The sequence below is a fragment of the Arvicanthis niloticus genome, chromosome 4 (genome assembly GCF_011762505.2).
Source record: "Arvicanthis niloticus isolate mArvNil1 chromosome 4, mArvNil1.pat.X, whole genome shotgun sequence".
Taxonomy (NCBI): domain Eukaryota; kingdom Metazoa; phylum Chordata; class Mammalia; order Rodentia; family Muridae; genus Arvicanthis; species Arvicanthis niloticus.
This window is the reverse complement of record NC_047661.1, coordinates 65,671,305-65,682,354: the sequence shown is the minus strand read 5'-3', so window position 1 is coordinate 65,682,354 and position 11,050 is coordinate 65,671,305. Positions and strand designations below refer to the sequence as shown.

Genomic DNA, 11,050 nt, shown 5'->3' with positions numbered 1-11,050 from the left:
AGGGACTTTCCAACTTGGCAGTTACATGATTAGATGACATTTGCTTGGTGCACTTCTATTGGCTATTAATGATTTCAGCTTGGTATGAAAAAATGGTTGCTAGCTTAATCTATCTACTTTAGACATGAGGTACTCCCCCCCCCTTTTTGAAGATTTATTTATTTATTTTATGCATATGAGTACACTGTGGCTCTCTTCAGACACACCAGAAGAGGACATCAGATCCCATATACAGATGGTTGTGAGCCACCATGTGGTTACTGGGAATTGGACTCAGGACCTCTGGAAGAGCAGTCAATGCTCTTAACCACTGAGCCATCTCTCCAGCCCCCAAAATAAAGTTTGTAATGTTAAGCTGGACCATTTGGGAGGAGGACTCAAACTTGAAGCTAGCCTGGGCAATGACAATTGTCCTGCTAAACTAGAGACAAAGAGACAGAGACACAAAGACAGAGAGACAGAGAGAGTCCCAGGGCCTCTCGAATGATACATGAACACTTTACCACTGGGCTATGCCAAACCTTACAGTCTCTGATTCTCTGAAGTTCCAATTGTTTTTGTTCTCTTCTTTGACCATTCAATCTAAACTAATAGGGAATTGTGGGGAAAGAAAGTGTAGGCAACATTTAGTTGACCACCAACAGCTGGTGTATTGCTTACTTGGAAATTTTCATTAATCTTTCTTAAAAGAGCAAATGTTATTTGATGTATCATAACTGTGTAATCTTTATAAGAAATTCAAATAGCCTGGCAGTGGTGGCACATAACTTTAATCCACTCAGGAGGCAGAGGCAGGCATATCTCTGTGAGTACTAGGCCAGCCAGCTCTTCAGAGTTAACGCTGGGATAGTCAGGGCTGTTATACAGAGAAACCCTGTCTAAAAAAAAAAAAAAAAAAAAAAAAAAAAGGAAAGAGAGAGAGAGAGAGAGAGAGAGAGAGAGAGAGAGAGAGAGAGAGAGAGAAAAGAAAGAAATTCAAATATTCCCAAAATACATAACTCAGGAAATAAATATCTAGATCAACCACACTGAGAAATCATCTCTGAAAACCCTATCCTTGCATAAACTTCTAAGTTTCATTTTTTATTGATATTATCGTTATTAGTTTGAGAAGGAGTTTTACTCATTAATCAGGCTTGTCTTGAACTCAAAATCCTTCCAGTTCTGTCTCCCAAGTTGCTGGAACTTTAAGCAAATGTTACCATACCCAGCTAAGATCCGAGATGTACATAAGCTATACATTAATTTGAATAAAAGCTAAGTAACAAACACCTATACTACATATGCATGTTATATAAGATTACATAAATGTTACTTTGCAAAAATGTAACTATGATAATCAATACTTGTTATTCACACACCTGCCTTTTTACAATAAGGAATGCTTTTTTCTTAATGCTTTTGCCTGCCCTTTTGGTGCAGGGGCCATTCTAGTCTTCTCTGTATTGGTTCAACTTTAGTACATGTGCGCTCCCTACTCATGGGCCACCTCACCTCACGCATCTAAGCAACTATGTTACCACTGAGCAGTGCCGCAGCCCTGAGCTGATCTTACTATTCTAATGTGCCTGTCCTGAGTGGTCGGTGAGGCTTGAGGACTTTTCAGAGATTTATTTCTACTTCTGCGATTCATCACGCACGAGATTCCTATCTACACTTACTAAGGAATCGTGGCAATGGGAACTCAAAGCTCCTGAAATCCCACTTTTTAATCTTTCTGTGAGACAGAGGCAGAGACTCACAGCTAGACAGCAACTTACACCTGGCTCCTCTTTCAGATCAGTGAGTTTGAGAGCAAATTGGAAAGAGCAGAAAGAGAAAAAAAAAATTTTTTTTTGCACTCCACCCCCAGCCAACGGCAGCAAAGGAGCTGTGCCTTAATTGTACCCTTCTCCTGGAGGATGCTAGAGATCTCTAGAGGTGGTTATTATTTCAACATAGAGAACAAGAGGCGCATGGAAGCAGAAAAGCATCTCACCACAGTGAGATGTTTGAAGAGTTAGAATGTGAATTCAGAGACGGAGTGTCATAGCCGACTACTGTTATTTATGCTTTGTTTTTCTTTTTTTTCAGTGTTTGTCTCAATATAAAGCAGACGCTAGCTTGGAACTCTCAAGCCTTCTGCCTCCGTTTTCCTTGTGCTGGATTTACAGCACAGCTATTGTTGTTTTTTTCTGTATGCTTTTTACCTGGATCCTGAAGCTATTTCTAGAACCAGTGTTGTCACTATAATGGGGTAGAGTAGAAATATAGTCATCGGTTTCTTTTTTAAAATATTTTCGTTATGTGATTGTGTGTATGCCTGAATGTGTGCACACCACATGTGTGGAGAGGCCCACAGGACTCAGGAAAAATCTCAAATTCCCTGAAACTGGAGCTCCAGGAGGTTGTGAGCCATCTAGTATGGGTGCTGGGAACCCAGGTTGTCTGCAAGTGCTCTTAACCAGAGCAATCTTCCCAGACCCTATAATTGAATTCTAGTCATGTACTATACAATTTGTCCTTATGGTATACAATATACAGAACTAAGGGTATAACGTATTGCTACAGTATTTGACTAGCATATGAATGGCTATGGTTTCAATCCCTAGCACTGTAAAAAAAAAAAAAAATCATAATGTATACAATGCATTGGGTTTCAGTACATTCAGAAGTAACCATTTAGTCAATCATCCACATCATCATTATCTAGTTCCAGAACATTTTTAATAGTCTAAGAGTAAATGGTATACCCACAACTTCATTCCTCATTCCCCATTCTCCCAACGTATTCCTGGCTAACACTGATGTAACTGTCAGCCCTACATGTTTGCCTATTCTGGACATTTTATAGAAATGAAATTATAGAATACATGACCTTCTGTGTGTCTGGCTTCTTTCACTTAGCACAGTGTTTTCAAGGTTCATCCATGTGTTGCATGTATCAACACTTCATTGCTTTTAGGGTCTAATTATATTCCACTGAGTGGACACAACACATCTTGTTCATTCATTTACCAGACATAGATCATTTCCTTTTTTTTTTTTTTTTTTTTTTTTTGGTTCTGATAATGCTGCTGTGCACATTTGTGTGCAGACACTTTTCAATTTTGTGAGGCTAGGTGTGGTATTTCTAGGTTATATGAGAATTCTTTATTAAATCACTTAAGGAAATGCCAATCGGATCCCCCAGTGACTGTATCATTTTACACTTTCAATAGCCACGCATTAGGATTCCAATGTCTCTGACTCTCGCCAAGGTTCTAGTGCCTGAAAATTTTAGTTATAATATAACCATTCATCCTAGCACATATAAAGTAGCATTGTGGCTTCTGCTGATTAATATGCTAAGTATCTTTTTCATGTGTTCAGTGGACACATGCATCTTTTGGGAAGAAGTGTCTGAATACTTTGTTCATAAATTCATTTCTGGTGTTTTGTTTTGTTTTTTGAGACAGGGTCTTACTATGTAGCTCTGGCTGGCCTTGGAACTTGCTATGTGGATCAGGCTAGTCTGCCTCTGTCTCCTGAGTGCTGGGATAAAAGGCAGCCACCACTGTACCCAACTGTTTTTAACTTTATAGACCAGGCTTGCATTTCTTCCTTTATATGCGTCTTCTCCCACTCCTGAGACAGGGGCTCCTGTATCCCAGGCTGACATCAAACTTGCTAGGTAGCCAAGGATATCTTCCTATCTCCACCACCCAAGTGGTGTAGGTGTATACCATTATGTCCTGCCCCTCTACCCATTATTTTTAAATGTTAATTAACTAAATAGATGAAAAACTTAAAATCCTTGGGGACCTGAATACAGGGTAATGTTTCTTAGCACACAATGAGCAGTTTCATAGAATTTTGCAGCAAATAGGAAAGTAATTCATAAGTGCATTCCAAGAAAAAAATGATAATTAAAAGAAAAGGTATTTAATGGGTAGAAAATTAAAGAACCTGTAATATATTTTGACTTCTCCTCATACCCGTAAGTGCATATAAAGCAGATTGTTGGAGGTTATTACATGAAGCACAACTAAAGGCAAATCTGCCCCCATCGAAGCTGAAAGGGACCAAAAGGAAACCAAGGTTGATTACTCAGGCTAATGGCCTGGCGGCCAGAAATGACAGGTGGCTGCATTAAGGAAGTTATTGCCTTCACATGTTGAATGATGGCCAGTGATGTTTTAAGTAATAAGGCTGGTGCTTGAAATCAAGCTTTCTGACTAACTCTCCACCCCTCTTTGAAATCTTTGGTAGTTAAAGCAGCTAACTTCAATATAACTCAGGAACTTTTTAAGAAGTTCATGGGAGCACACAGAGTTAACAGTTTATAAATTTTCTTTATTCCACAGAGGGAAACAGGCACAGGAACTGGGCACCTCTGTTGTGGTCATCCTGCCAAAAGTCTCCTGGGTTCTCTGGACTATTCATTTCCTCCTTGTAAATACACTCCACCACACTTACGGGAACACGAAGAGACTTAGAGAAGAAATGGTTCCTGGTAGGCAGGTAAGACTGAAATTTGAGATCACTCAGAGGAAAGTTTGGGTCAGTAGGACAAGCAAGAGGAAAGAAATATGGGGTTAGAAATCTATTCAAAGAGTCTACTTAAAAGAATTCAGGACTTAAACCAAATTAAATAACAGTAAGCCTCAAGACCTCACACAAGCGAGGCAAGCTCTTAACTCGGTTTCACCCTCTGCCCACCTGGGAATTTTTAAGTGCTTAAGGCAAGAATTACATGTCAAACCTGGCCAGAGTCTGCAATAGAAGCCATGAAGAGATAGCCACAGCGCTTTTGACACAAACTGATCCTGACAGGATGCTGGGGGTTGGGTATCTTACAGGGTGCTTGTAAAATTGGATCCATGTATATTCTTTAGAAAGTTTCTAACTTTACCAGATGAGTTGAAGAAAATATTTTACGAGCATCCAGGGTAATTAGTGTGCTGACACTTTCCATCATTGTGATAGAGCTCTAAGAAAACAACATGAGAGGGAGACATGTTTGTTTTGACTCACAGGCTCAGAGTCTCAATGTGTGACTAACTGGCTCTACTGCTTGTGTGTTTCTAATAAGGCAAAATGTCATGGTGGATAGTCATGGTGGGAGGAGGCTGCTTGTTGAATAGTGAACAGGAAGTAGGACATGGCTCCTACTACTTCCTGCCTCTACTCTCACCAAGTAGGTGCTACCCCCAGCTTTCTCCTACTCATTATCTCCTTTATGGACTGTAGCCTCTCATCAGTACCACAAGCTGGGGACTAAGGCTTCAAGTGTCTTGGGTGGAGGACATTTCAGATTCAGGCTATAGCAACCAACTAGTTCCCAAGAACACTAACATGCAATGAATCAGTGAGAGTACTTCAGTTGCAAATACTGAATAAAACTCGTTCTCATGAATAATAGTCACAGACAATAAGGACACTTATGTTATATGACAAGGAAGTTCAGGGCTAGGGCAAGGAGACTGATGTCATTGATTAACAATGATATAAAAACTAGAGGATTCTTCTGTCTCTTCAAGTGTGTCGCCCAGGTTTCTTGCTGCTCTCAGACAGTGGGGAAGTGGTTACAGTGATTCTTGACATCATACCCCAGACATGCTAACATCCAGAGAAAGAAGACTCACTTGCAGGAGTGAGGAAGTATCTTCAAGAACCATACAAAATTGGCCACATGCTTATTTGGAAACCAATTACTGGTCCCGGGATGAAATGCCCTAGATTGGTTATGCCAGCCTGTAGTAAAGAACAGAATTTGCCTGTAGGTGGACACATGCCATTGTCTCCTCCCATAGAAGTTAATCCAGTTGGGCAGGTCCTTGACCTGATGAAGACCACCTTAAGTCCTGTTAAAGAGGAAGGAGGACTAATTATCCTTTTAATGGAACATGTACCTTTCCTTGCCAGAATTCCCTGCCCCCCCCCCCCCCCCGCCCCATATACACACTCTTTTACAGGGCTATAGACAAAACTTTTCCTTTTCTTTTCTCTATTTCTGTTCTAAACATGCTTCCCCTGACACTTTGGATTTTTTTACTCAAGCCCCTCCCCTACTGTGGCCGCCTGCCCCATGCAGCTGTTGTCCAGACTAATGTAGCTCAGTTGAGATGTTTGCTTGTTTTCTTCCCCTTCTCCGTTTTCCTCATCTGGGCAGTTTGCCTGCCCAGAGATTTTTCTTTTGAGCTCAAACAAAACTGTCCTCAAACTTCTGTTTGAGAACCATTCTGTGATGGTTTGTGTATGCTTGGTCCAGGGAGTGGCACTATTAGGAAATGTAGCCTTGTTGGAGTAGGTGTGTCACTGTGGAAGTGGAGCTTTAATACCCTCGTCTTCAATGCCTGGAGTGAGTATTCTGCTAGCAGCCTTCAGATGAAGATGCAGAGCTCTCAGGTCCTCCTGCCTGGATGCTACCATGTTTCCACCTTGATGATAATGGACTGAACCTCTGAACCTGTAAGCCAGCCCCAGTTAAATGTTGTCCTTTATAAGAGTTGCCTTAGTCATGGTGTTTGTTCATAGCCATAACACCCTAACTAAGACACATTCTTAAGTTATTTTATTAACTAGATTAAGCCCCCTAAGAGTGGACCCTGATTTCTAGCTATCATCTGGTGACCAAATAGAGACACTGTGAAACTTCCAGTACAACATGTATTTTGGGGATAGATAATAATAGAGAGTCGACCATATTTAGTAAGGTCTGTAACAGGGCAAGGCAGTGCTGGGGTTCCTTCATCCTGTATTCCTGATGAGGCCATTTCAGGTTTAACCAGAACTTGACCTCCCCGATGGAGAATCCCATGGAAAATTACCCAACTCTATTCTAGGAACCCAAGGTCAAGATACCCCAGCTAATTTATCTTAGCTTCTGTTAAAACTGCCTGCTTGTGTGGAACCTCTCAAGCTAACTGTTGATCTTAGCACAGAACCTCCCCTCCAGCTAACTACTTATCTTCTATCAAATTGTTTGCTTACACAAAGCCACTGTTCCCTGCAACATACACACACACACACACACACACACTCATTCACACATGGCAACTGCCAACCAAGATACCAGGACATGGTTTTTGCCTTCAAACATCCCATGCTCTGGACACTCAAGGCTCTACATGGGTTCCCTAAATACCCAAGTATAGTCTCAGTCAGCTGGAATAAAGACTTTCAATTGTGTATAAACAGTGTCTGAGTGGTCATCTCTGGGAGCTCCTCACAACAGGTCTACTTTTACTTTTATTGATATTTCCTTAGTTTTCCCTTATCTGGAACTTGTTAACTGGTTGGCAACACTAGCAAGATGTCAGTATTTCATGCTCATTTTTTGATAAATGTTTTCTCCCTAAACCCAAAACCATCACCGAGGTGCATTGTTTTTGTGTAATAACCAAAAAGGACAAGAGTATCTGAGAACTTGGCTTAGCAAAAACAAACAAAGAAACATGATGAAAACATCTGAGTACAAAAGAGTTCATGTGTGTGATTATTTGAATAGAAATGGCCCCATAGACTCATGCATTTGAATGCTTGGCCCAGGAAGTAGCACTATTAGGAGGTGTGGCTTTCTTGGAGTAGGTATGGCCTTGTTAGATGAAGTGTGCCACTGGGGGTGGGCTTTAAGGTCTCATATCTTCAAAGACCCTGTGTGGCAACGTCTCTTCCTGCTGCCTTCAGATCTGGATGTACAGCTCTCAGCTCCCCCAGCACCATGTCTGCCTGTGTGCTGCTATGTATGTGACAATAATGAACTAAACCTCTGCACAAGCAGGCAGTTTAACAGAAGCTAAGTAAGCCAGCCCCAACTAAATGTTTTCTAGGAGTTGCTGTGGACACAGTGTAGCTTCCCAGCAATAGAAACCCCAACTAAGACAGCATGAGCTATGGTATGCATGTGAGACAGTTTAGACACACATAATTTGTTATAATTAAAGAATCAAAATTAGCCAGGCGGTGGTGGCGCACACCTTTAATCCCAGCACTTGGGAGGCAGAGGCAGGCGGATCTCTGAGTTCGAGGCCAGCCTGGTCTACAGAGTGAGTTCCAGGACAGCCAGGGCTACACAGAGAAACCCTGTCTCGAAAAACCAAAAAAAAAAAAAAAAAAAAAAAAAAAAAAGAATCAAAATTAATGATCAAGTTACTTATCACCAGTGAACTCAAGAGAGCAGCGTAGGTGAGAGGGTATTTATTGTGCTATGAATTCCATAAAATCAGATTGCAGGAAAATACTTAAACCCTTTGAAGAAGTACGAGGTTAAGGGATGGATCAGTTGGTAGAGTTCTTGCACAATATATACAAGGCCCTGGGTTCGACCCCAGCATCACATAAACTGGGCATGGTGGTACATACCTATAATCTTGGCCTTTGGGAGGTAGAGGCAATGGGGTCAAAAGTTTCAACATCCTTCTCAGCAAATAGCAAGTTTAAAGCCAGCATGGACTTCATGAGACTGCATCTCAAAAATAAATGAACAAACCAATAAATAAAAAACAAAAAGTAAAAAAGGGGGCTGAAGAGACAGACCAGCATTTAAGAATACTTACTGAATGCTTACTGCTCTTGCAGAGGACCAGAGTTCAGTTCTTAACACACACACTGAGTGGCCCATAATTGCCTGTAACTTGAGCCTCAAAGCAACCGTTCACCTCTGGTTTCCACCACCTGCACTCATGTGCATATACCCACATGCAACACATGCACACATACACATAATTAAAATAATAAAAATAAATCTTAAACAAAACAAAATAGGACCAGCAAGATCGCTCAGTGGATAAAAGCAGTTTTGACGGAGCCTGAGGACATGGGCTCCACCCCTGAAGCCCAAATGGTACAAGGAGAGAGTAATCTCCACAACTACCCTCTCACAAAATACATAAATGAAAATAAAATTATAATAATATTGAGAGAGAATTAAAGAAGCTGATGTTACCCAGGATCATTGTACAGGCACCTAACCTCACTGATAGATGTGTGTCTTCATTCCTAGCAGGCCAAACAAAAGATGTCCACAGAACTGTTCATTGTTAAATAAACTTCTAAACAGTACCCAGAACAATTTTTGTTTGCTTGTCTAGTTTTGTGGTGCTAGATAACAAACCTGGAGCCTTGTGAATGCTAGGCAAGCACATTACCACTTAGCTACAACCCCAACTCCTTTTACTTTTCCTTTTGAGATATATTCTCCTAAATACCCAGGTTAACATTGAACCTCCTGTACTCTGGCCTCAGCCTCCTAAGTATCCGCGATTACTTGACCTGTGCCACTAGGCCCAGATCCAAAAACCTTTTCATTTGTTTGAGACAAGGTCTCAAGTAGCCCACAGTAGCTTCAAACTTGCTTTCCTGCTAGTTTTGAATTCTTGATCTCCTGGCCTTTACCTCCCAGGTGATATGATCATGGGCGTGTACCAGGAATCCCAGATCAAAAGAACTTTTTCTTTTTTTCTTTTTTTTTTTTTTTTTTTTTTTTGGTTTTTCGAGACAGGGTTTCTCTGTGTAGCCCTGGCTGTCCTGGAACTCACTCTGTAGACCAGGCTGGCCTTGAACTCAGAAATCCGCCTGCCTCTGCCTCCCAAGTGCTGGGATTAAAGGCGTGTGCCACCACCGCCCGGCCCAAAAGAACTTTTAAATGAGGCATTTTACATGTGATTAAGTGGCAGACTGAGTGTACAAATTCTAAAATGAATAAAAATATACAATAAGGTGCCCTCAATCTTTTCTCTTTATAATTCTGATACAGCTGATTTTTTAAAATTAGCTATATATTTGTAGAGGTGTTGCCACAGTTGGTATGGTCAAAGGCTGGCCCAGGAAGCCCTAACAATCAGATACCTGTCTTTAATATGCCCATTGAAGGCACAGATAATAGTGAAAAGCAGGAAAAGGAGATTTATTCAATGTGACCATATTAGGAAGAGGAACACTCACCTCTAAATCTATCTCAGGGAGTACTAACAACAAGTTTTCTTTCATTTAAACAGAGGGCAACAGGTATACAGATTTACCAGTCCTAGTCAAACTGCAGTTCTGCCCATCACTCACCCACCATTGTCTCAGTGCCAGGCTATCCTGCAAGGTAGGCTAGAGAATTTTTCTAAGCATGTAAAAATCTCTTCCTGGGTGGCAAGTTCCAAGTTAGAGTTTATTGTTTTTAAAGTGTGTGTGTGTGTGTGTGTGTGTGTGTGTGTGTGTGTGTCAGTTTGTGCAAATAAATTCAAGTGCTCAAGATAGCCAGAGGCATTGGATCCCTTGAAGTTAGAGTTACAGGCAATGTGAGCTTCTCAATGTGGGTGCTGGGAACTGAACTTCATCCCCTGCAAGAGCTGCACTCTATGCTGCCAAACCTTGCCTTTCCTTTTCCTCCCCTCTCCTTTCCGATCCTTTCCTCTCCTCTTTTCTCCTTTCCTTTCCTTCCCCCATTTTTCACTTTTTTTATATTTGTTTATTTTATATTTATTTATTTTATATGAGTACACTGTAGCTGTCTTCAGCCACATTCCAGATGGTTGTGAGCCACCATGTGGTTGCTGGGAATTGAACTCAGGACCCTTAGGAAGGGCGGCCAGTGTTCTTAACCACTGAGCCATCTCTCCAACCACCTCTTCTCTTTTTTCTTTTCTTTCTTTTTTTTATTGGATATTATATTTACATTTCAGATTTTATCCCCTTACCCCATTTCCCCCCCCCCCACTCAGGAACCCCCTATTACAACCCCCCTCCTCCTGCTTCCATGAGGATGTACCCCCACCTACCCCCTGACTCCCACCTCCCCACCCTCAAATTCCCCCCCACTCGGTGTCCAGCCTTCATGGGAACAAGGATCTCCTCTCCCACCTATGTCTGACAGGGCCATCCTCCCCTACATATACAGCTGGAGCCATGGATCCTTCCCTATGTGCTCCCAGGCTGGTGGTTTAGACCCTGGGGAGCTCTGGTTGGTTGGTATTGTTGCTCTCCTCAACAACTGTAGCTTGCGACAAACCCTTTCAGCTCCTTCAGTCTTCTCTCTAACTCCTCCATTGGGAACCCTTGATCAGATCAATGGTTAACTGTGAGCATCTGCTTCTGAATA

General features: G+C 41.6%; 1 non-coding gene across 1 annotated transcript; it reads right to left on the bottom strand.

Moving 5' to 3' along the window:
* Positions 1 to 1,377: 1,377 nt before the first annotated feature.
* On the bottom strand, positions 1,378 to 1,489 carry LOC117707946 (U6 spliceosomal RNA). Its single transcript, XR_004606688.1, has one exon. It is a non-coding gene; the product is annotated as a U6 spliceosomal RNA (small nuclear RNA).
* Positions 1,490 to 11,050: the final 9,561 nt, after the last annotated feature.